A 24,087-nucleotide genomic window follows, 5' to 3' on the forward strand; every position below is an offset into this window, starting at 1 on the left:
AAGGGTCAGGAATTTGAGGAAAAAATCCTCAAATTCTATCTCATTATATCTCAGTAAGTTATCCCGTCCTTCTTACCTTCTGTAGTCAAAAGACCAATCCAAAACTTTCTCAAAAGCTACCAGTGATCAATTATCCTATTTGATGGAGAAATTCCCATGTGGTACAATGATGAGTAGTCTTCCAGACTCTTTCTAACTACTAATAGTCCTTGAGAGCCATTGTTTCCTGGGATATTTTGACTAAAGGTTCTAATTGTTAGGCAGTGTGTTTTGTTTTGTTTTGTTTCTAGAGTGAACAAGAATCTGCCTCTGTAGCATAACTCTTCCCCCTTCCCACTAAGCCTAAAGTCATGATTTCAGTAGAAACTGTACCCAATAGGTTCATGTGTTGAATACTTTGTCCCCAGATAGTTGTACCATTTGGGAAGTGGGGCCTAGCTGGAAGAAGTCAGTCACTGGGGTCATGCTCTTGGAAGTTATGGCTAGTTCTCCCATCACTCTGCTTCCTCTCTGCTGGGAAGTGAACTGGCTCCTCCACGTGCTCCTACTGCATGATACTCTGCCTTACCATAGGCCTAGAGCCAAGAATTAGGTACTAAAACCCCTGAAAGCACGAACCAAAACAAATCCTTTCTCCTTGTGGTTCTTAAGCATTTTGTCACAGCTGTACAAATATAACTAATACACATAGTCTTGGCTCCATTCTAGACATTGGATGGGGAATTGTAGAAAACATCAAGTAGCAGAAAGCATGATGCTGTCATGAAGCTCTAGGCAGATATGCACATGTGAAAGATAATTGGCATATAATATAAGAATCCTATAAAGTAAGCATTATGATATTTATAAACAAATGAAAACAGCTAAGATAACCACACATTGTTACAAGATCATTTAAAAGACAGCTTTACTGAATTGTCAAGTGGGCTGTATAAAGGACATGGAATTTCAATGATTCTAAAAACTGGGTCATCTGCTATTTTACATCGACTATTGAAACAAGTACCAAGAAAGCAGTTACACAGGTTGATCCTGCCGAAAACCTAGTAAATATCTTGTGACTGATGACAAGTTACTTTTCCGATGATAATTTTAGATAGTTAAAATAGCAAAAGAAAGCATTCAGAACCTATCATGTTGTTACAACAATGAAAAGAACTTCTGTAGTTATGGACATCTCTATCCTTGAAGATCATGAGAGACAACTGGTCAACCAAATGTCCAAAATGATTCTGCACTCAACTGAAGTTGGGGCCTATGTGGATCATCCCTTCAAAACCCTTTGAGAGCTCAGACTCTGGTCCTGATTCATTCATTCATTCACAGAGAGGAAAACAGGAATAACAACTATTTCTCTACTGTATTAAAAAAACAAAGAAAGAGTAAATACAAAGAGCCTACTTTTCCCTTTTGCAATGGAAAGAAATGACTTCCTCCTCCACTTCTACTTTTCCCACAAACCCTTCTTTCAGTTTTTCATCTTTTTAAATGCACTGAATGTCTAAAATAACTATGTAACCCCATTTCCTGTCTCTTAAATCATCCATGTTTTCTAAAGAAACTAACTGGGAGCCTTCTTTCTGAAACAAACCTCACAGAAGATGGCATCCCTGCCCCAGGTCCTCTAGGAAGCTAAGCGTCCACCTTCAGTTGGCATCTGGCTCACATTTTCAAAATGAACTGCCATGAAGACATAGGAAGTGTATTTTGCTCTCCCCAGATGCTAAGATCAAGGCAGGACAAACTGACTAAAAGTTCTTTCAATCGTCTCTTTTGATCATCAGTGCTAGGAACTGTGTTTCCAAGTTATAACCTACACACAAGGATGTGTGCTGGCCTTTGAGAGAGTTCTACAGCCCAAAGATTCCACTTGCTTGCTAACCAAACTTGTCACAAACTAGGTCACCACCTGCTATGGAAGGGGCTGAGAGGAGTCAGCACCACACTGCTTCCTTCAGTGCAGAACAACTGAGCATGTCAGAGACCCATTGAGAGCAGGTGCTAACAGCAGTCCTTGAAAACTTTGCACCAGCAGCTAGTTGGGGCTTCTCAACATCAGCAAGCATGTGTGCAGGGCAGGTAAAAAGCATGCTGCAGACTTGGCAACATTATCCAGTTCTCTTGCCAACTGCCCCAGCCCAAATTGAGGGAATCATGGTAGGATTGCAAGGACAGACTTGGAGCAGCTACTAAGTTCAGGAATAATCTAGAGAACGGCAGGCAACACATAAAGATACACTGCTGTGTTGGAGAATCAATGTTTCTTACTAAGCGAGTAAGACCAACTCTGGCCAGACTGTGAAGACAGCAAAGGAAGAGAACTATGTGTCATTGCAAATACCAGAGCACTGGAGAGAAGTCTGTGGAAAGAGACTGGAGGATGTGGTTTCAGAAACTAGCTGTCAGAAAAGCCCAGCAAAAGGAAATGTACAACTAGAGAACACTACTAAGCAAGGGACTCAAAATTCACAGCTTGATGACATCCTTTTGGGAAGTGGTGAGCCTTGCCTAGCCTTGTCTTTCCTGGTAGACATTGGCATTGCTTATCCTGCAGTTCCTCGCGAGATACCCCCCGCCACTTCCATCTGGTCAACCATCAGTAGAAACTGTTTCCAGTCAACCCTGATGTACTTCTTTTCCTCTTTGATCCCATAGAGGTAGGTGCTATATGGAACTCGGGGGTGTGCTCTCTACTTTCCCCTAACGCTCTTATGTCCCTGCTGGGCAAATTAAAGGCAGCCATATTCTGTTCTCCAGAGGAAGCATTCCTAGACTTCCCTGAAAGCAGGGCCCTGAATTAGTTACTGTGTACCTTCCAGAAAAATAGGGGTATGCTGAAGGATGTCAATCACACTGAGTCAGCAAAGCAATCTGAAATAAAATTAGCTAACTAATTAAAATTTTATTACTCACCATATTGTTCAGGACCCTACAAACTGATGACACTAGATTAAGTCAAGACTTAAGACCAATAACCACTTAAAAGAAAGACAAGCTATGGCCTCTGTAAAACATTCTTTGTCAAGAGCTCCACTACAAGGAATAAAGCTGGTTATGTAAGAATTAAGAAGACAAGGGATAATATAGAAAATGGATGTTTACTATTACCCTTCGATATTAAAACACTTTCATTAAAGAAATATATAAATTTACATGAGATATTGGAGAAGCAGACATATTTATTATTTCATCAAGTACTGTATTCACTAACCCTTCAACCGTCTGACCCAGGTATAGTCATCTGAGATTTCTTTGCAGTCAATCTTCTATTTTTTCTCCTGTCCCTCTAGTAGCTGAGTTTGAATTTTTGTTTGCTTTTACTTATGAAAGAGGTCAATGTTTGTAGCAAAGAACTCGAGAATTTCCAGATGTACCCACTACTTTCTCTGGTCATTTATAGGAAATTTGTTCCACCAGAGGAAAGTATGGTCATATGATATGAATGGCAATTGCCTGGGAGCCTCAGACAAAAAAAAAAGCAATGCAAAAATTGATGTTCTGGCCTTGTTACGATTCCTTGTTTTGCCCGGTCGTAAAGCCTCATTAGACAAATTGCAGTGTTGCCACACTGAAATAAAACATTAGAGCATCTACTGTCATCTGAAGGCTATAAAATGCTGCAATCCAGGAGTCAGCTGATTTTGCACATAAATGCAAATAAATGGCCAACTACAAAAAGCAAGCAAACAAACAAAAACCCTTACAACTCAGGCAATTGGGGATTAGATGGTTTTAGACAACAAACCTGAACTGTTGCCCAGTGTGCAGAACCTCCAGTGATCTCTGACAAGCTACTGTGTGACTTTGCAGAACTTCTGCTCTGGTTCTTAGGATCTGATGCAACAATTAAATAGCCTTTCCTTCACCTTTGGGCATTCTGAAAGCCTTTCCACTTTTTGGAAATAAAGGGCATGTTGACTTAAAAGACCAGTAGTTGGTTTCTTAGTTCTAGATGCCACAGTGCCCAATGCTGGAAATACCACCACCCATTACTGTGGTTCAGAGATGGCATGCCCTGGCATCTTATAAACATGCCCTTATTCTCACTTTCAGACACTTATTGACATGCTCCACCAGCAGTGCCAGCAGTCGGACAATTGCATAACCCACCATTTATCAGTGCAGTGTTGAGATAACTATCAACACACATTGTTTCCAATCTTAATATGATACTTAGAGGTACGAGCTTCCAAGCCTCGTTAAACAGATGGCCATGGTTGTACAGTGGTAATAGAAGATACTGGGTTCTAACCTGGTAGATTATTCACCCAAGACAACAGTAGCCAACTCATGGCTTCCTCTGCTATGATGACTTCTAACATTGTATAGACATATTCTTTAACCAGAATTAAATTGGCAAAAGCAAGCTGATTAATACTGGTTCCTAGAGCTGTGGTTCTTTATTCTGGACTATGTACATCAACTACAAATTTGTGTTTGGTATTTGTCATGCAACAGAGCAATTTTTTTTAATTTGAAAAAGAGCTAGTAGACAAGAATTTTAAAACCTCCTATTAAATTGATAGCTGCCTTGTTAGGGCCCTTAAACTACCTGGTCAGATACCAGCAATCCATTTTGCTGGCATTACTACAAAAGCTGCCATGAATATAGAAATCTCCAAACTTAAAAGCTCCATTTTAAACAAAACAAGCATTTAGTCATTTGCAAAAACATGCCTTGTACAAACAATAGAACAAAGCCAAGTATAGCAGTGCACACCTGTAACTCCAACACTTGAGAGATGGAAGGAGGCAGGGAGGGAGAGAGAGAAGGAATAATTGTAAAATGAGCTAAAAGAAATTTGACTAGACCATGGAAGTTATTTGGCAAAAGAACCCCTATGCACTTTCTTGGTTAGTATTGTGTCACTGACAAAATTAGTTTAATAAAGAGAGACTTTTAGAGACACTAAACTCTTGTTATAGTTTCCAAAAAGATAAGACTATTTAAGAAATAACAGCAAATGGACTCTGTCAGCAGAATCCTCTGCAGCCTACTCCAGGTCAGGCCAGGAAGCTCTCTCTAACAGCCAAGAGGAACCTGTGGCATTTGGATTCAAAGAAGGAACGGCTGCAGAAGGAGATTGAGGACTGTGTGTGTGTGTGTGAGGTGTCTGGACAACTGGAACACTTTCCCTTTCAGGACATGGAGCTCAGTGATGGGGAAGGTTCTCATCCTGGATGCAGTTCCCAAGAGGTACAATGAATCAATGGACATTGTTTTATTTCTGCTACTCTCCAGAATTTCTGAAAATATTTGCACACAAACCTAATCCTTTGGACAAGTAGAACAAAATGGAGAAAGTGAATAATACAGATAAAAACATAAACTGGCCAAGTGCTTAACCAGTATACTTATTAAGAATTAGAATGAGGACTAGGGATGTATGAGGGCTTCATGTGTTTGCTTGGCTCCTGGGTTTGATTCTTGGCACTGAAATAAGTAAGTAAATAAATAAATAAATATAATTAAAATGAACCAACCCTGCAAGCACCTGGGCTCTTTTCCTGGGAACTTATATTTGGCAGGCCTATGAACTTGGATGTAACCATAGATAGTGTCAGACATTACTGAGTCGTCTCATAATTTTGTTTAGTACTTTAAAGGCTCTTTTCCAATAGCAACTCTGAGTCTTAAATCCATCCTTTATAAAGATCTGAAAGGATGGCAAGAGGAAGCCAGCCATACCTGGCCATAGGGAGACTTTGCCTACATGAAAGTGTTATCAAGAAAAAAAAGGGCTGTCATTTTGCTGAGAGGGACCCTTTCAAGTGCTACAGATGACCTGCATGGCTCGCAGAGACAAAGACAGGTAACTGGAGTTATGTTTCCCATGTGAAGCCAACACTACAGGAGGACTGGACTATGGTTCTCACAAAGTACCTAAAACTTAAGTTTCCAAAGTGACTAATTGGCATCAAACTAAACTAGAAGGAGGTATTCTAGAAGTGTGTTATTGTCCTCATGGCTGCTTGGTCCACTGTAGCACAGCAGTACTTATTCCAATTATTTTAAGGATCATGTTGAGGAGGTAGCTGGTCTGGTGCACTTCTTTCTTTCTGTTCCCCCTCCCCCTGTGATGGTTCCCATAACCACATAGCTCCAAATGGTGCTGGCAGTATGGGCTCCATCTGGACCTACAAGGGCAACAGTCTGATTTCAGCAGAGTTCAAATGAGATCTTCTACACTAACACATTTAATGGCAACAAAGTAAACATAACTTGTGTCTAGGTACTCAAGCTATAAATTTTTTAAAGTAAATTTTATTGAAAATGGATTCTTCTCTCATATAGTATATCCCAACCACAGTTTCCCCTCCTCCCAGCTCTTCCCACCTTCCCTCTCCCCCATATCCACTCCTTGTCCATTTCCCATCATCAAGGATCAGGATTCCAAGAGACAATAACCAAACACAATAAAATAAGATACAATAAGACAAGACAAAAGCCCTTATATCAAGGTTGGGCAAGGCAACCCAATAGGAGGAAAAGAGTACCAAGAGAAGGCAAAGGAGTCAGCAGTACACCTGTTCTCACTGTTAGGAGTCCCATAAAAACACCAAGCTAAACAGCCATAACATATATGCAGAGGACCTGGTACAAACCCATGCAGGCTCATACTTACCACTTCAGTCTCTGTGAGCCCATATGAGCCCTGTTTAGTTGATTCAGTGGGTCATGTTCTACTGGTGTCCTACATCCCTTCTGACTCCTACAGTCTTTCCTCCCCGTCTTCCATGGTGTTCCCCAAGCTCTGAGGGGAAGGACCTGATGGAGACCTCCAGTTTAGACTATCTCTCAGAATAAGATCTGGCTGTGGATCTCTGCACCATCAAGCTATAGAACTGACATGCAAAATATTGATTGAATAGAAAGATGGCATAACAGAGAAACACATTTGATCAATAGGCAAGCAGAAGCTGCAGAAGACAGGTCTATGCCACTAGGTTTACAATGAAACAGGAGGTCTCTCTAGATCCAGTATCAGTGGATAAAAAAGAGCAAGTGTCTATTATGTTTAAAGGTTGGTACCCCAAGGTGAGTATTACAGTGAAAATTTGAATTCATCATGTTGTGATCCTGGTAATTACTTTGCTTGTATTTGTCTTTGTCACTGTTCTATTGCTGTGAATAGACACAATGACCAAGGCAACTCTTAAAGAATGCATTTAATTGAAGCTTGCTTACAGTTTCAGAGGCTTAGTCCATTATTATCATGTTGTAGAGCAAGGTAGCACATGAGCTGACAAGGTGCTGGAGAAGTAGCTGAGAACTACATCCTCACCTGCAGGCAGCAAGAAGAGACTGGACCTGGCATGGGCTTTTGAAAAGCCCACCCCTAATGACACACTTCTTCCAAACAACTCCGCATCTCCCAATCCTTCTAATTCTTTCAAAGAATTCTACTTCCTGGTAACTAAGCATTCAAATATATGAGCCTATGGGTGGCCATTCATAATCAAACCACCACAATATTTTCCTATGGACTTACTGGTTATTTAGGTAGTTACATTTGCTCAGAGAAAGGTAGACACTAATAATGAAAATAATTAAAATATTGTAATGTTATTTAATAGTGACAGAGAGACTATGAGGGCAAACACAAATTAAAAGTAAGAGACTTAGCTTTTCTGTGTTGAAAACAGGGAAAGACTTCCCTTCTTTTCAATATTTCTTAGTCTTTTCAAATGTATATAAATCTTCATAATGATGAAATAATCCTCTTGCCTGTCTTATTTTTCAATTTTCTTCAAGACACACCCCATTCCCTGCCTTATTCTTTTATTTTTGAGATCATAATATAATTATATCATGTTCCCTTCCCCTTTCTCCCTCCAAATTCTCCCATATATCCCTCCTTGCTCCTTTTCAAATTCATTGCCTCTTTTTTCATTATTTTTGTTAAACACATATATGTACATGCACATACATATGTATTTCCAAATATAAGAGGCTCAGTCTGTATAATGCTACTTGTATGTATGTTTTCAGGGCTGAGCATTTGGTTCTGGACAACAACTGGTGTGCTCTTCCTTGGGAAAGATGATTTTCTCCCACTCTCAGCTTTCCTTCGTTACCTGCAGTTCTTAGTGTAGGACTGAGGTTTAGTGGCCATTCCCCATCCTTTTGGTATGTCTGTTGTTGTCCTTGTTCAGTTCATGTTTTGGCACGCCTTTTTTTTATAAATTAAAATGTCTTCAAGTACTTTGTAAAGCTAAGAGGCTTTTGTGGCTTAAATCTGAAGTGCATATGTTAAGGACCTGGTTGTTAGCTAATAGGCTTTTGAGAAGTGATCAGATGCTTTTGGCTCTGACCTAATCAATATATTGATCCCTTGATGGATTTACAGTATGATGGCATTATTGGGAATTGATAGAAAGCAGGAGGCAGGATCTAGTTGGAGGAAGTAGTTCCCTGGGACATTTCCTTGAAATATGATGTCACATTCATTTGCTCTCTGCTTTCTGAGTATGAGATGATGACCACCCTCCCCTACTACACCCTCCTGTTACCATGTCATTGGATCCAAAGCAAGGGATCTAGCCACCATGGATTAAAACCACTAAAATTGTAAGCCAAAATAAACCTTCACTTCTTTTCCCTCTCTAAATTACCTATCAGAGCAGAAAAACAAACAAACAAACAAGCCAGCAACAAAAACTAGCCTACCTTCAGTGGACACCCTGTTCCGTATGCAACACAACCTCTACCATAAAGATTATAGGATGCTTCCTCAACCTCTGGATAAAGCCAACACATGTGGTCCTCCACCACCAAAATCAAGTTGGGACAAGCTCTGTGCTGATAGGTGGCCAAGTGTTTGCCCCTGAGGACTAGTGCTGATTTGCCTGAGAACATTGATGCAATGGGTTGCATCTGCTTTGCTACACCAAGGACAGGATACTTTGTCCTGGCAATCCTTTAGTAGACTGCCTGAGATGTGGGACATGTTTTGGTGAAATTGTTATTCGACCGACCATCCAAGTCTTGCTTCCTTATTACTTTTGCAGAGAGAATTTCTCTACTGGGGAAAATTACTTTGTTTGATTCCATTTTACCAGCGCTCTTCTAAGGCATCAGCCATTCTGTTCTCTAGTTTCATTGTATCTAATATTTTTTTTCCCCATGAAAATAATGTGATTCCTCTAGACAGCAGAGAGGGTGTGGTCAAAACCAATCAACCAAACCTCATTGCACTCTAACAGACTCCCCTCCCTTTGTTCCTACTCTGCCCAGTGCTGTTTTCTTGGTTACATTCTGTGGCTGTGATAAGATACCATGACAAAAGCAACATATAGGGAAAAGGGATCATTTCGCAGTCCACCATGATGGGAAAGGCACAGTCATCATTAGGAGTTTGAGGCAACTGATCACATTGCATCCACAATCAAGAAGCAGAGAAGGACTGATGCTGTGTTTAGATCATTTTTTCCTTTGTATATAGTCTGGAATCTCAGCCCAGGGAATGGTGATACTCAAAATGGATGGTCTTGCTATCTCAATTAACCTAATCAAGTTATTCTTCTACAAGCATGCCCAGAGGTCTATCTCCCAGGTAGTTCTAGGTATTATCTAATTCACAGTTGGAATTAATTATCACAGTCATCCAACCCACAGATGACTCAGAAGTATTGAACTAGCCTGAATTTGAGAAATGTGCTAGTCTGTGCTTGGTTCTTTCTCTCAGTGTCCATGTAGTGCTAAGTTCACAAGAGACTCGGGGAGCTCCTTCTGTTCATCCTCCATATAAGGCACGTCATCTTTCTTGGAGCAGAACCAGGTCTCCCAAAGTTCCCATAGTTCTAAATCTTGGCTGATGACATGCTTGCCACACCTTCTTAGAGAGTTGCTGCAGACCCAATGTCACCTTGCTTTCCTCATTAGGGTCTATGAGGCTGGGTCTGTGAGGAACTAGAACGATTGTTTCTGCAATCAAAACCCATGTATGGTATCTTTTATCTCCTCTCACTTATCAGGCAAAGAAAGGTCCTGTGGGAAAAGGGGACATAACCACTTACTCACCTTCCCCTGGCACATATTTGTCTTATTTCTTCCAGTTGTTCAGCTTTTTATGGCTCGATTTTCAAAATCCTCATTAAAATGTTCTCCTTTGCCCCTCGATTCCACTGTTGCCACGCTCCTTGACATTAGCACCCAGACACACAGTAGACACTTCGATAAGTGCTGGGAAAACCCAGATTCCAATCTAGCACAGTCTCCTATCGATAGCATGGCCCAAGTTCAGCACCTTCCCAGGAAGACCATTTATGATGGAAACCTTGCACTAGTCCATAGCTCCCCACTGCCCCCGCCACCGGCTTCGCTGCACCTCTCTCACCATGGCAGAACTTAGGCTTTTCCACATCATCCTTGCCGTTCTGCATCCCACTTAGTTATGCAGATCCCATAGCTGGCATGCATCTATTCCTGCACACGTTGCCCCATGCATGGAATCTCAGAGAAGATTTCTGTATACCTCTACTCAGCAAGCAGCATGCACGTGTCTGAATTCAAGTCCTGTCTCTTCCCTTTAGGCAAGAGAAGAGAACATATTTGCCCTCATCGTCTCCCTTACCACCTCCTTCTCCTGACCATGCACAGCCTGTCCCCTTCGGAGGGCAAGTGAGAGATGGTGGCTACGGAGAAGCCCAGGACACATAAATATTTATAGGTGGGTTATTTATAGACCTCAGGAGCTCAACGGCTCAGCTTTAACCATTTGGTGAGCTTCAGCCTTAGTGCTTCCAAGTTGCTGGAGTGCAGGGAAGTTCTGGGTGGTTCATGAACTGTGTAAACCTTTCTGGGTTCAGTAGGAGTGGGCAGCTGCTGCTATCTGCCTAGCCTGAACACCTTTGAGGAGTATGGACTCACGCTGCCTCCTGGAGCTATCCTCAAGTGCTTGCCATGGACACAGTTTAATCCACTGCAGAATAAGGTGGGCTGGTTGTGCTCCTCGGTAGTGACAGGGCCTCGAGGCTTGCAGAACAGACAGCTACTTGCAGAGGCCTTTAAAGAACATTTGCTCTGATTCAGGCAAGTAAACACTGCTGGGCCTCTCCTCCTCCTCCTCCTCCTCCTCCTGTTTAGGCATTCTGAAACTAGAGAGGTGGGTAGCAGGTTGGCTATAAAGTACAGACAACCCCAAGGAGACTTGGGGCCTATGTCCTATACTTCAGACAGAGGGCAAGACCTTAAATTTACATAGTCATTAATATTTATTGAGATTAGCTACATGCTAAGCAAGTGTTGAATATTTTACATGCATTACTTTTATTTAATTCCCTCAAACAGTCACAACAAAAAAAAAGCACAGATGAATCAGATGTGTTCAGTGTGTGAGGCCTAATTAAGTTGCACAAGGTATAACTGGATCATGTTCAATTGTTCGTGTGCATATTACACTGTAATTCAAAAAGTTCTGTGAAGCATGTGCTCTTATCTCTTTAAAGAGGAGCTAAGTCAGTTTGATCCCTGAGTCCAAACTCATAACCAGTCTGTATTGTGAAGTGTCTCTAAGTATCGTCCCTAAACACAGCTGCCTAGAAGGACTCTTAGTACCACAAGGCACCCTTGCAATACATGTGAAATGAGTCCACAACCACTGTGTGCTTAGCACCCAGCACAAAAAACAGGCCCTATGGAACTTCCAGAGAATGTGCTAAATTGCTTCCAAGGTAACTCTTTCCTATTGAGAATTCCCAGTAGTCACCTATCCCAGCATGTGTTGGTCCGCCGCTATCTAGCTGCTGGGAGGAGCCTCACCCTGTCACATCTTCCTCAGTTTAATTGGCCCCTAGACCTTGCCACAACTGATGCCATGATGGAATCGTCATTCAGGCCTTGAAACTCAGCCCGTAGACAGCACCACCTGCCAAAATGAGAACAAAGAGCTAATCTATCAGAGTCCCTAGTTCTGGGAAAGTCCCTAAATGCACTAACCTGGCTTTTTGGCTTCTGTATTTCCACTCCTGGCTAACTGTTCTTGTTTACTGAGGTATGTAAACACAAGATGTCGTCTTTGGCTTAAATAAAAACTCACACCGAGAAAGGCTTGGGACTACACTTGGGTCCCAAACACCCGATACAGTCGTCGGCCTAATAAAGACCCATGTCCAAATGATCTTCTCTGGTGGATACTTCACAACATTAGGAGGTTGGAGTTGGAGTCAGTTTCCACAAAAATAGATGGGAAAGCATTGATTGAAGGGTCGTGGTGAGAACAAGAAGTTGAAATTATCTAAGCAGATTAGAGTAAAAAGACCTCAAAGAAAAGTAACCACTTTTTGTTTGGTTTTTATTATTGTTGTTTTTTTTGTTTGTTTTCTTTGTATTGTCTAAAGGTCAAAAATGTCTTTGGGCCTCTGGGCAGCCTTGTTCTTGCCAGAGGCTGGGGATACCAGAAGTATTTGGTAGCTCTGATCCCTGATTTGACCCTTAAATGATTTTAGGATTCTCTCTTCAGAAGGTGCAATGTTAAGTTGGCAATAAAGGCCCATAGAGAAAAAGTAATTTCTATTCAAGAAAAGAGAATCTCTGGCTGTGTGTGACTTAATATCTCTGTGATTAGTAAGTCGATCCTTTTGGAATATATAAACACACCCCTTGTGCTCACCAATCCAATGGCTAAGAATGTCATCAAAGAACATCTGAGGCCTACATAGAGCAGAGACTTCTCTACTTTGATGTACCCCACCTATCTGATGTTTAAAGTGCCTTGGCTTATAATTTCCTTTGTTCTGTTACTATAAAAACTTCATAAAACTGTTTCCCAATGCTATTTGGGATGACAGGAGTCTGTGTCCCTGGGCCATGGTGTTGAGACCAGGCTGTGTTCTGTCCCAAGTCATTACATACTGTATGAAACAATGGTTTGTCAGGTGGTGAATTGCCCTGAGAGGCTGAATTTTACCAGCAGCTGTTAACTATATTTTACACACAAATGCAGGAAAATAGGACAACTCTGCACCTTGGTGGACATGGAAACAGTGCCATATGTCCAGTACTACTCATGAGGCACTAGCTGATAAATAACTCATTCCTAAGAGTTGAAAGAATACTACCCTACACGTTCATGCAAAGATATTGGGACCAAGGAAAGAGCGTGACTCTTTTAATTTTGACCTCACAAAGAGAGTTTATTCTGGCAGCAAATATGAGTGAGATGTGTCCTGACATGCTAGGGCAGACACATAAATAAACACGAGGTTCAGAAGGTTGGAGGCAGCACTGGACCCAGATGATTGAATGGGTGGAAGGAAGGACAGTAACTAGAGAAGGCCCCATGAACAGAGGGGAACAAGCTGAGCTGAGGCTCCTGAGATAGTCAGGAGTTCTCTCTGTTAGTTCCTTGATGCTTGCATTGAATGGTCACCTGACAATCCAGTGGGGCTGTAGTGATCACAACATTGGGTATCTCTCCTTTTTGTGAGGTTTGACCCAAGAAGCCATCCTGGCAATGACGTTTTAGTTCCTGTAGGCAAGCAAGGCTGTTGGAGTGCTTCTCAGACCCCTAACGACCTGCATGTAGAGCTTTGCAGGGCTAGAGGTGTAAGTGATGGAACAATTGTCTAGAATGTGCAAAGTCTTAGGTTTGCTTTGATCCCTAGAATCATAAAAAAGAAGAAAGAAAACCAAATTATAATAATAGAAAACATGCTATAGAGTCTGTTTTAATTAATGTTCTGTGATAAAACACCATGACCAAAAGCAGCTTGGGGACAAAAGGGTTTATTTGGCTTCTACATCCTGATCATAGATCATCTTGAAAGGAAGTCAGCACAGAAACCTGGCAGCGGGAACTGAAGCAGAGATCATGAAGGAATGCTGCTTATTGGCTTGCTCCCGGTGGCTTGCTCAGCCTTCTGTCTTACATACCCCAAAACTACTTGCCCAGGGATAGCAACACCCATAGTAGGCCCCACATCAGTCATTAATCAAGGAATGCCTTATAGTGTTGCCTGCAGATCACAGTGATGGGGCAGTTTCTCAACTGAGATTTCTTCTTCCCAGATGACCCTAGCTTGTGTCAAACTGACAAAAACCTAACCAGCACAGAGGCTTAAACAAATGAAGATTTATTTTTCTTACTTAAGATGCCTGGAGGAGCCGGGCGGTGGTGATTTCTGTGAGTTTGAGATCAGCTTGGTCACAAAGTGAGTTCCAAGATAGCTGGAGCTGTTACACATAGAAACCCTTTCTTGAGGGGGTGGAGAGATGCCTGGAGGTAGATGATAGCTCCTGCTGCTGACTCAGTGGTTCTGTAAAGTCAAAGACCCCAATATTTTTTTGATCATTTTCTCAGAATTTCAAAGTGGCTGCTCTGCTGGAAGACCAGACATAAAATTAGTCTTTACTATAAAAATGAAATAAAAAAAACTGGGGTGATGACTGCAAAACCCAAATGAGAATATCTACAAGGGTCCTCACAACAAGGGTCCATTTGTGTCTTATTAGCTATAGTAGTGATCCAGAGCCACCCTCAGTAAAAAATAAGTTGGGGATGGGTCTGAATCAGCCAGTCTACCTTGTTATTAATACCCAGTTTTTCTGATAACCCAGCTGAGTGTACTAGGACCCAAAATGTCAATTGATAAAAAGCTTTGGAGACAGTTTAAGTAGTCTCGGGATGTTTAAAGGAAAATACTTTTCTGTCTATGTGCAAAATACTATATGCTTCTGACGTCAATTGCCATGGCTTTTCCACACCAAGCAGTTTTCAGGTTCTCTGTGGGTACCAAATGGATGTCCTGAAGGTTCTCACACAGATTCCCAGGAGTGAGAACAGAGCTAGCAAACTAAGTGTTCAGTTCCATACCACATTTCCCACTCAGATGACATCACAGGCCAATGACTTGCATACACTGGCTGACACAGCTTTTACTGTAGGGTGCCCAGAGCCTAGGTTCTGAATGACTCATGATGCACAGGAAGACCCTAATCACTATGGCGATATCATAGAGGCTTGGCTGAACAGTAGAATAAAGTGGGACACAGGGTGAGGTCCAGAAAAGCAGGAATCTAGAGCAGCTTGTATCCCCACTAGGTTTGGGTGTGAGTGCCATCCTTCCAGCATTCACCTGAAGTGTTCAGTTTTCCTTTCGTAGGGGCCTTTATAGAGGTTTCATTTCAAAGGCAGGATGAGTCGTTTGTGATTATTTCCTCTCCAGCGCGTGGTGTTCAGGTGGTGGGACTTAAATTTCCAACTCAGTAACTGAATGACTAGTTCCTCTGGCCACCACGTCACTTCTCCGAGAGTCATCTCTGTTATGATATGGGGTTTATCATAATAGAGAGACAAAGAGAAAGACAGGAAAGAGGGAGAGAAGAGAAAGAGAGAAGAAGAGAGAGGGGGCAGAGAGATAGAGAGAGAGGGTGCACATCTTGTGGGAGGAAAAGTGGAAGAGAGAGAGGAAGGGGAGGGGCCTTTCCCCCAAAATGAGGCTTTTACATCAGGACGCAGGGCGGCACCAAGGGGCGGGGCAGTATACTAACATTGGTTTCCAAGGGGTGGATCAGAATATTAACAATCTCTACAGCAAAAACTCAGGTGCTGTAAAAGAGGCTTGTTACGAATAACAAAAGATAGGTCGCTCACTCCAATCTTAGAGTTACGTGCCAGGAGCCACCGATGAAGGCCAAGTGCATATTTCTTACTATGTCACAACATCAGCGCCTTTAAAGCACAAAGAATTGAAGGCACAGTAGCAAGAAAGCTGGTAGATGACGGAAGAGGTTGTCCCAGTCACACTCCTCCTTGTTTTTGGATGAGGTGCCCCGCAAACCTGTCAACAAGCAGTGTAAGGAACAGCCCGCTTTCTCGGGGTCCCCTCAACACTTCACAGATATGAGAGCAGAATTCTCTTCACATGGAGACTCGGCCCACTTTTCCCCCAGCATTAGTTTGAGCCATCTGGGAACAGTGTCAGTTCGTTCCTCCAAGGCAACAACACGCACAGTAGGGCCAGGAGCCGGGGGTGACACAAACCGCAAGACAATGGAGGGGGTGTGGTGGCAGTTGTGGTAGAGCTCGGGAAATAGTTATCGAAGGGCAGAAAAACCACCTTGGTCCTTGGATGAAGTGGACCGAAGTAAGGGAAATCCCTCCTAGAGCACCACATCTTAGACTGTGGGTTAGGTGGCAACTCCATGCGGTTCTAGAAAGATCTGGCAACAGTAAACAGTTTCTGACTGTACGAAGACCAAAAATCAAATCAAAGTATCCATCTATATGCCCAAGATCACACAAGAATTTCTTGGGTGAAAAAAGAGTCCCAGGTAGAAAAAGTTTAAGAAGCCCTGCCTTAGAGCACTTTCCCAAAAGTAGAGCCAGACCTCAGGAAAGGCCAGCAGAGCTTTACTCCCGCCATGCAGACACATCTGCAGAGTTAAGGCTCCCACGCTGGAGAAAACCAAGAAGTGGGCGTCCTGCGTCTTTGTCCCTTAAGGCTTTGTTGAGGTGGGTGTGAAAACTGTGTTCCTTCCTGTGTGACCTGAGCCTTCAGTGTGGAACTGAACCCCATCCCCCCAGGCCAACCAGGGAGAAAACATCAACTGCATCTCTTCTGTTTGCTTGCTCATTTGCACTTTTTCTCGTTAAAAAATTACTTGTACTTATTACTTGAAAATTTCATACATGTATGCAGTATATCTTCATCGTATCTCCCCCATACTCCCTCCTCTGACTCCTTCTAGGACCAGCCCCCATCACATCTCTCTTCTAACTTCATGTCCCCCTTACTTATTTTTTAAAATATTTTATTTTACTTTACGTGTATGAGTGTTTGATTGCATTCATGTCTATGCACCACATACATGCTTGGTGCCACGTAAGTCAGAAGAAGGCATCGGATCCCCTGGAATTGGAATTACAGATGGTTGTGAGCTGCCCTGTTGGTGCTGAGAATTGAGCCTTTGTCTTCTATAAGAGAAGCCACTGCTCTTAACCATTGGGTGATCTCTCCAACCCCCTTACTTACTATTAATTTTCAGTCCATAGAATTAGTGGTACCCATATATACATGGGTATGGGATCATCTACTGGGGAGGGGGGGGACTGAACACTGTTCCCTCTCCTAAAGAGAGATGATTCTCCCTCTACCCAGAAGTCATCAACTAACTCAGCTGGGAGTGGGGTCTCAGGATCCCTTCCTTCCTTCATGCTGGAATTAAAATTTATGTATGTGTGTGAGTATTGGTCTGCATGCATGTCTATGTACTACTTATATGCCTAGAGCCAGCAGAAGCCAGAAGAAGGTCAGATTCTCCTGGGACTGGAATTACAGATGGTTATGAGTCACCGTGTGGATTCTGGGAATTAAACCCAGGTCCTCTGGAAGAACAGACAGTCCTCTTAACTGCTGAGTCATCATCTCTCCAGCCTCCATGCTAGAATTTTAACTGGCTTGATCTTGCAGAAGTCGTGTGTAGGTAACCACAGCTGCTGTGGTTCATGTGCGCAAAAGCCATGCCATGTCCAGAGGACAGCATTTCACAACACTCCTTCCCATCTTCCGGCTCTTACATTCTTTCTACCTCTCTTCCTTGATGCTCCTTGAGCCTTGGGAGGGGGCGGGGATACAATAACCCATCTATGGCTGAGGATTCACAGTCACGCATTTTCAGCGCCTTAAACACTGCACTAACTATTACCAACTACAGTCAGCATCACTGACCAAGGTTGGGAGAAGCACAAATCTATGAATATTAACACAAATATTTAGAAGAGTGATGACATGACCCTTGAGAAAAGTAACATCAATACTTTCTCCCCTAGGGCCTATCACCTCCCTGCCCTGGAATTTTGAGTATGTTTCCAGTACCAGGAATGAATCACCTCCTGTGGAACAGGCCTCCAATCCAATCAAGAGAGCGGATGTTTACCCCGTAATCATGCGTCACTATTGCAGGAGTCAGCACTTCTTGCCTGGCAGATCAGTACTGTAGTATGCAGGGGCCAGTGCTGGACAAGACCACTGATGCCTTTTCTCCGCCAACAGCCCGTAGAGCCACTCCTGGCACTGTGAAAGCTAGCCAGCAGGGAGAACATCCTGGCCAGTTCAAGACTAATTTCTCTGTGTCCTGCAACCAGTGTGTAATATCTTTAATAGTAAGGGCTTACCTTCTAGTTATGGCAAGCCACCAAGGCCAGTGCAATAGCCTGTATTGTTTTGGGGTCCCTCTGGATCCTGTCTGACCAATAACTCCTAGGGAGATAACCTGTGCCTGGCACTGAGATTTTCATTTAATAACCTGTGTCTTCTGGGAGCAGCATTGTTCACTAATGTGGAGTACTTCTCTTCAAATTCCCTTTTAAAAATTATATTTTTAATTAGCTTTAAAACTGGTGGGATTTCATAATGTTTCTTTATAGACTTTCAGTTTTGTTTAACCCACCTTTCCCTCCTGAAAACCTCACCTGCTTTTGACCCCCATCCCACCTAAGCCTTTACTTCCCGCTCTTGACCCCCATCCTTTCCTATTATTTGTGCTCTACTGTCCCCTCTTGTTAACACATTTTTGCTTGAACCTCAAGATCATGGATTCCCAAGGTAGCTTTCAGTATGGCATTTTTCTAAACAAAACATATTTTATTGACTCTCTGTTCCCCTTCTCCCCAGCCCCTTTTCCCACCCACGGACCCTTCAGCAGTTTCTGTCCATGTTCAGGGCACACACGTGAGCTTTTTGCCCCTTCGCTTCCTCTGAAAAGGGTAGCTAACTACACTAAGGGTCATCAGTTTATCATTGTAGCTTTGCAGAGAACTTAAGGACCCCAGCTGCTCTCAGGGTTTGCTTTTAACTAAGCAGGTTGAGGGGTGCTTGCTGAGATGTTAATGTTTGAGAGTTTTAATTGCCTCTTTGAGATTATTTTTCTTTTCCCAAGTCCCTCATCCTGGCCAATCCCAACAAAACGGCACCTCAAAGAATGATGATTTGGTTTGCTGCTAGCTGCAGCCAGAGAGCACGTGAGGAGCAGCAGGGTCCATAGAGACTTCCTCTGGACTTCGGGGTCTGCCTGAAGCCAGACCCTCCTCCAAGTGGAGCTCAAGGGCGTGCAGCCCCTCCCTGGGTTATCATCCCGTGGAAGATGGATTTGCTCACAGGAGCAAAGATTGGAGGTAGAAATGCCCAGAGGGACTTTGTCACAGAAGTCACCTCTCCTGAAGGCCTGTTTATCATGATCAGAAGTCACTTTCTGTTTCCTCTTGCTCACATTCTCCTCTGTTCTCCAGAGGAGTCCTTTGACCTCACTGGATACGTGAATACTTGCTTCTCCTTCATGGGGCGGCCCCATGCACACAGGCTGGCATATCTTCTCTCCCGTTAGTCTTACACTCAGGTTTATTTCACAGGCTCAGTCATCAAACCTCAGAGGGCAGAAGTGTTCCCTCCCCAGTCCCGCTCATGCCTAGACCAAGAGAAAGACAATACACGCATCCTGGAAATCTGGAGCTGTGATCCAAGAAGCAATTGGATTTTCAGCCTTCAAGAATGCTTTGGCGATTTTTTAAACTACAACTCTAGCAATGCTTAACTTCAGATGTGCACTGTGGGAGAGGAGACATCCCTCACTGAACTTTCACACCTTTGCTGGTATATTTCCCATTCCCCAAGGCGGCACTATTTTTTCTTTTTGTCACCAGCACCTAGTGTTTGAATGTTTGTACTAAAATAGCTTAATGCAACCCCACCGTATCCTGTCTGTCCCCAGGATACAAAAATTCTTTACAACTTTTTCAACCAAGTTAGGAGGTATTAAGCTGGTGAGCTATGTCGCAAATGAACACTTGCTAAAAACAGCTCAAGCAACACTTCTTAAAAATTATGAACTAGTTCAGATATGCCCATATTTGTTTTAGAGGAAGCCAGAGGGTCACTCAGGCTAGTCTACAAGATCACTGTTATTGCTGGTGCTCTGCTGTACTTCCTAATGAGCTAGACAGGCATGTGGGAAGGGTAGAAGGCTGAACGCTCTTCTCTGTGTGTGGCCTCCCAATGGGACCTTCCAGCCTTAGAAGCACAGGAAGCAGGTTGGAGACCAAAAAGTTGCTGCTTGGTAATGCCAGGCTAAGAAGTAAAAGGTGGTCCTCAGAGACTATGCAGGGACTCTGGTTGTAAGGCCAGGAGTGAGGCAGCCGGAGCCCCTTCAGAAAACCCAGGAGAGTTGGGTTTTTGTCCATTTAGGCAGCAATGACAGCCTACCACAGTATTTTTCTTTAAAATATTAAAAGTGAAATATAATTATAACATTTCCCTCTTCCCTTTCCTCCGATCAACTCCTCCATGACTCCCCTCCCCCAGTTTGTTCCCTTGGCCATAACATTTTTTTTTGTCCCAGTCCTGTAGGCTAGAAGGATGAGGCTCCATGGAGGACTCAGTCAGTTTTTTATTTTGGCTCCAAATGACAGACAGACAGCTAGCTTGCTCAGTGCTGCTGCTGCTGCTAGTGATAGTGACATGGTGGTGGTGTATTTTAACTCATTTGCAAAGCTCCCATTCTCCTGAGCTAATCAGCTCTTAGTGACCCTACCCACAAATCATCACATCAGATGAAGGCTGTAATATATGGATGAGGGTGCATTTAGTCCATTGCAAGTGGGGCTCTCCAGCTTGCTTCTCTGCTATTCATCCACATCCCTGGAGGGCAGGCTCTGTTGCTCTGCTCTTCCAGAAACCATCTATATTTGTGGGTAAACGTCTACTGATGACTTTTTACAGATGACTGTCCATTGTCACCTGTAAAGTGGACTGGCTGATCTTCAAGATACTACTGGTCATGTCAGTTAGTGAATAATTCTCAGAAACATCTGTGTGTGTGTGTGTGTGTGTGTGTGTGTGTGTGTGTGTGTGTGTGTGCATTCTTGTCTGTGTGTGTGCACAAATGGGGGAAATAACCTGATGACTGTGTGATGAGAAATTCCCCTCATGGCCCCTGCCACATGGTGCTGCAGTCCATAGCACAGAGAGCATGGGAGAATCCAGAGCTGCAGCCATATGGCATCCTGCTCCTCATCCTTTGATATGAGAGGACACATGCTCTCATTCCAAAAACTTTCTTGGCTATCTTCCGAGTGTCAGGTACAGTAATGGGTTCTGGGGAAGAAAAGAAAACAAAACCATTGAGAGAACATGGTGCCTACCTCTTAGAGAAGAACACTGCTCTGATGTGTGAACTCGGGATAAGAATGAGGAGGGATACAGGAAGTCTATTGACTGTGATTTCCCACACTGTTATAGAATGTAATCCCTTGAACTGTTAAACAAACAAAAATCATTTTTGTAGTTGGTTGTTTTTACTCTTTAGGTTTTTTGCTTTTTTGGGAGATCCATCTCCCAAATAAATACACAGAAGTTTATTCTTACTTATGAATGCCTGGCCTTAGCTTAGCTGTTTCTAGCCAGATTTTCTTAACTTAAATTATCCCCATCTACCTTTTGCCTCTGGGCTTTTACTTTTCTCTATTTCTGTATATCTTTTCCTTCCTTCTTATTCTATATCTGGCTGGGTAGCTGGTGGCTGGCCCCTTCTTTTCTTGCTCCTCCATCTCTTCTCTCCAGATTTCTCCTTCTATTTAGTCTCTCTGTCAGCCAGTCCTGCCTATCCTGCCTTGCTATTGGCTGTTCAGCTCTTTATTAGCCCAATCAGGAATTTTAGACAGGCATAGTAGCAAAGCTTCACAGAGTTAAACAAATGCAACATGAAAGAATGCAACACATCTTTGCATCATTAAACAAATGTTCCACAGCATAAATGAATGTAGCACATCTTAAAATAATGTTCTACAACACATTTTAGTCTTTGTTTATATTTTTGTTGGGTATTTTAAGACCATATAGGCGGCCAAAATTAATAATTTATTTTTATTGTCAAGACCAGTAAAGGGAATGGTCCTAGGGGTCACTTGGTCTTGGGAAGAGCCTCTGCCTCTCTCTGTCTTCCCTTTTATCAATTGTTACATCTATGTGAAGATAAATCAAAAGTTTGCTTGGATGTAGCTTCATTTGGAAATACAGATAAAGTTCTTCCTATATGGTCTTTTTTGGGAGATCCCTCTTCTTTGTAGACTAGATATTGAGTCTACCTGATGTGGTCTTTATGGCTTCCCCAAACAGGAGGACAGGTGACTTGCCACAGGCATAGGGTAGGGCATTTTGATAGATGATTCAAAATCCCTGGGACCTAAATGACCTTGGAGGGCAGGGGACAAATATTGTCCCTTTAATCCCTTTGATCAAATTAGTGTAACTTACAAATAAGTTTCTTGATCTCCTAGAAAGTCAATTACACCAGTTTGGTGCTTTTAATTCTATGTGATACTTAAATGAGGTTTGGAAAAAACAAAATATTTATTATGTGTCTGTGTACAGGTGGTGGGTGTGCTTGTCACAGGATAAGTCAGGGGACAACTTGTGAGAATCATTTCTCTCCTTTCATTATGAAGATCCTGGAGATGCAAGTCAGGTTGTCAGGTTTGGCTGCAAGGACACTTGACTGCTGAGTAGCCTTTTCTCTACCTTTGTAGAATGTTTAGCGTAGCTGCAGCTACTTCCAGAGCACTACTTAAGTCTCTTGGTGTCCCTGGGGGAACTGCGACCATGTTGGAGCTCTGGTGAGAAAGGAGGAGTCCTAAATTCTCAAGAGAGACATACAGGAATTGAAATGAAGCTGACCTCCAAATTAATGATACTAAAGGTTTTCTTCCCCCAGCTATGAAAGTAATGGGCCTAAGAATCCTCACAAGAGCACCGTGCTAGCTAGTTTTATTCCAACTTGACACAAGCTAGAGTCATCTGAAAGGAGGGAACCTCAAATGAGAGAATGCCTCCATAAGGTCTGGCTGTAAGGCTTTTTCTTAATTGGTGATTGGTGGGGAAGGACCCAGCCCATTGTGAGTAGTGCTATCCCTGGGCTGGTGGTTCCAGGTTCTTCAAGAAAGAAGGTTGAGCTGTCACATTGAGCAAGGCAGTAAGCAGTACACCTCCACGGCCTCTGCATCCACTCCTGCCTCCAGGTTCCTCCTCTGCTTGAGTTCCTTCACTCACTGCTTTTTTTTTTTTTTTTGGTTTTTTGAGACAGGGTTTCTCTGTGTGGTTTTGGTGCCTATCCTGGATCCAGCTTTGTAGCCCAGGCTGGCCTTGAAGTCACAGAGATCTGCCTGGCTCTGCCTCCTGAGTGCCGGAATTAAAGGCGTGCACCACCATCGCCCGGGTCCCTCACTGCTTTTGATGACGAGTTATTACATGGAACTGTGAGTGAAATAAGCCCTTTCTTCCCCAATTTGTCTTTGGTCATGGTCTTTCATTACAGCAAGAGACACCCTAATTAGGACAAATAGGATAGATTCCATCATGCTGAAGGAAATTTCACTATTTTGTTTCTTTCTTTTCTTTAAAGGGACATTTTAAGGGTGGAGTGTCTGTCTAATTTTTGCTGGCTAGACATGAATAAAAACAACATCAAAACTGTAACAGAATAGATGAGGCACAATAGAAAGACAGCTGGAATTAAATGGACATGGGAAGGAAAGAAACCCCTCACCTCCAGATCTGGCTGAAAATCAGAAACTTCAACATAGCTGCTAAGTTAAATGCTTACAGATAGTGCTCATTTTCCTAGGGATGTCTCAATAAAGGATGTGGAAAATGTCAAATGAACTCTGCATACTCGGGGTCTGGAATATCTAGGGCCTCGACTAACCGTGTGAGCACTCTTACTCTTTTCTCATTCCTAAATCTGAACAACGTATCTCGTCAAACAACCCCATGATCTCTTTAAAAAAAATAGTATGTCAGTTTGTGTTTTTGTATTTGAATTTTAAACTCTGCTTAATCTGGAAACCTTGTTGTAAATGACATCTTTTCAGTAAGGTAATTTAAAGATGCAGACTCATTCATATACACAGCCATTGTCAAGCAACATAGGCAAGCCCCTCTGGTATCTCTGGTCATACTCTTATCCTTTTCTCCTTCTTCCCCCATCCCATCCTCTCCCTCTTCTCACAGCTGAATCTAAAGCATGTACTATCTCTTACTGCTACTTAATAAACTCACTAGTGTTACTTTTCGTCCTGAAATTCTTTTCTGCAA

The sequence above is a fragment of the Peromyscus californicus genome, unplaced genomic scaffold, assembly GCF_007827085.1.
Source record: "Peromyscus californicus insignis strain IS unplaced genomic scaffold, ASM782708v3 Scaffold_14__1_contigs__length_90479793_seg_2, whole genome shotgun sequence".
Classification (NCBI taxonomy): Eukaryota; Metazoa; Chordata; class Mammalia; order Rodentia; family Cricetidae; genus Peromyscus; species Peromyscus californicus.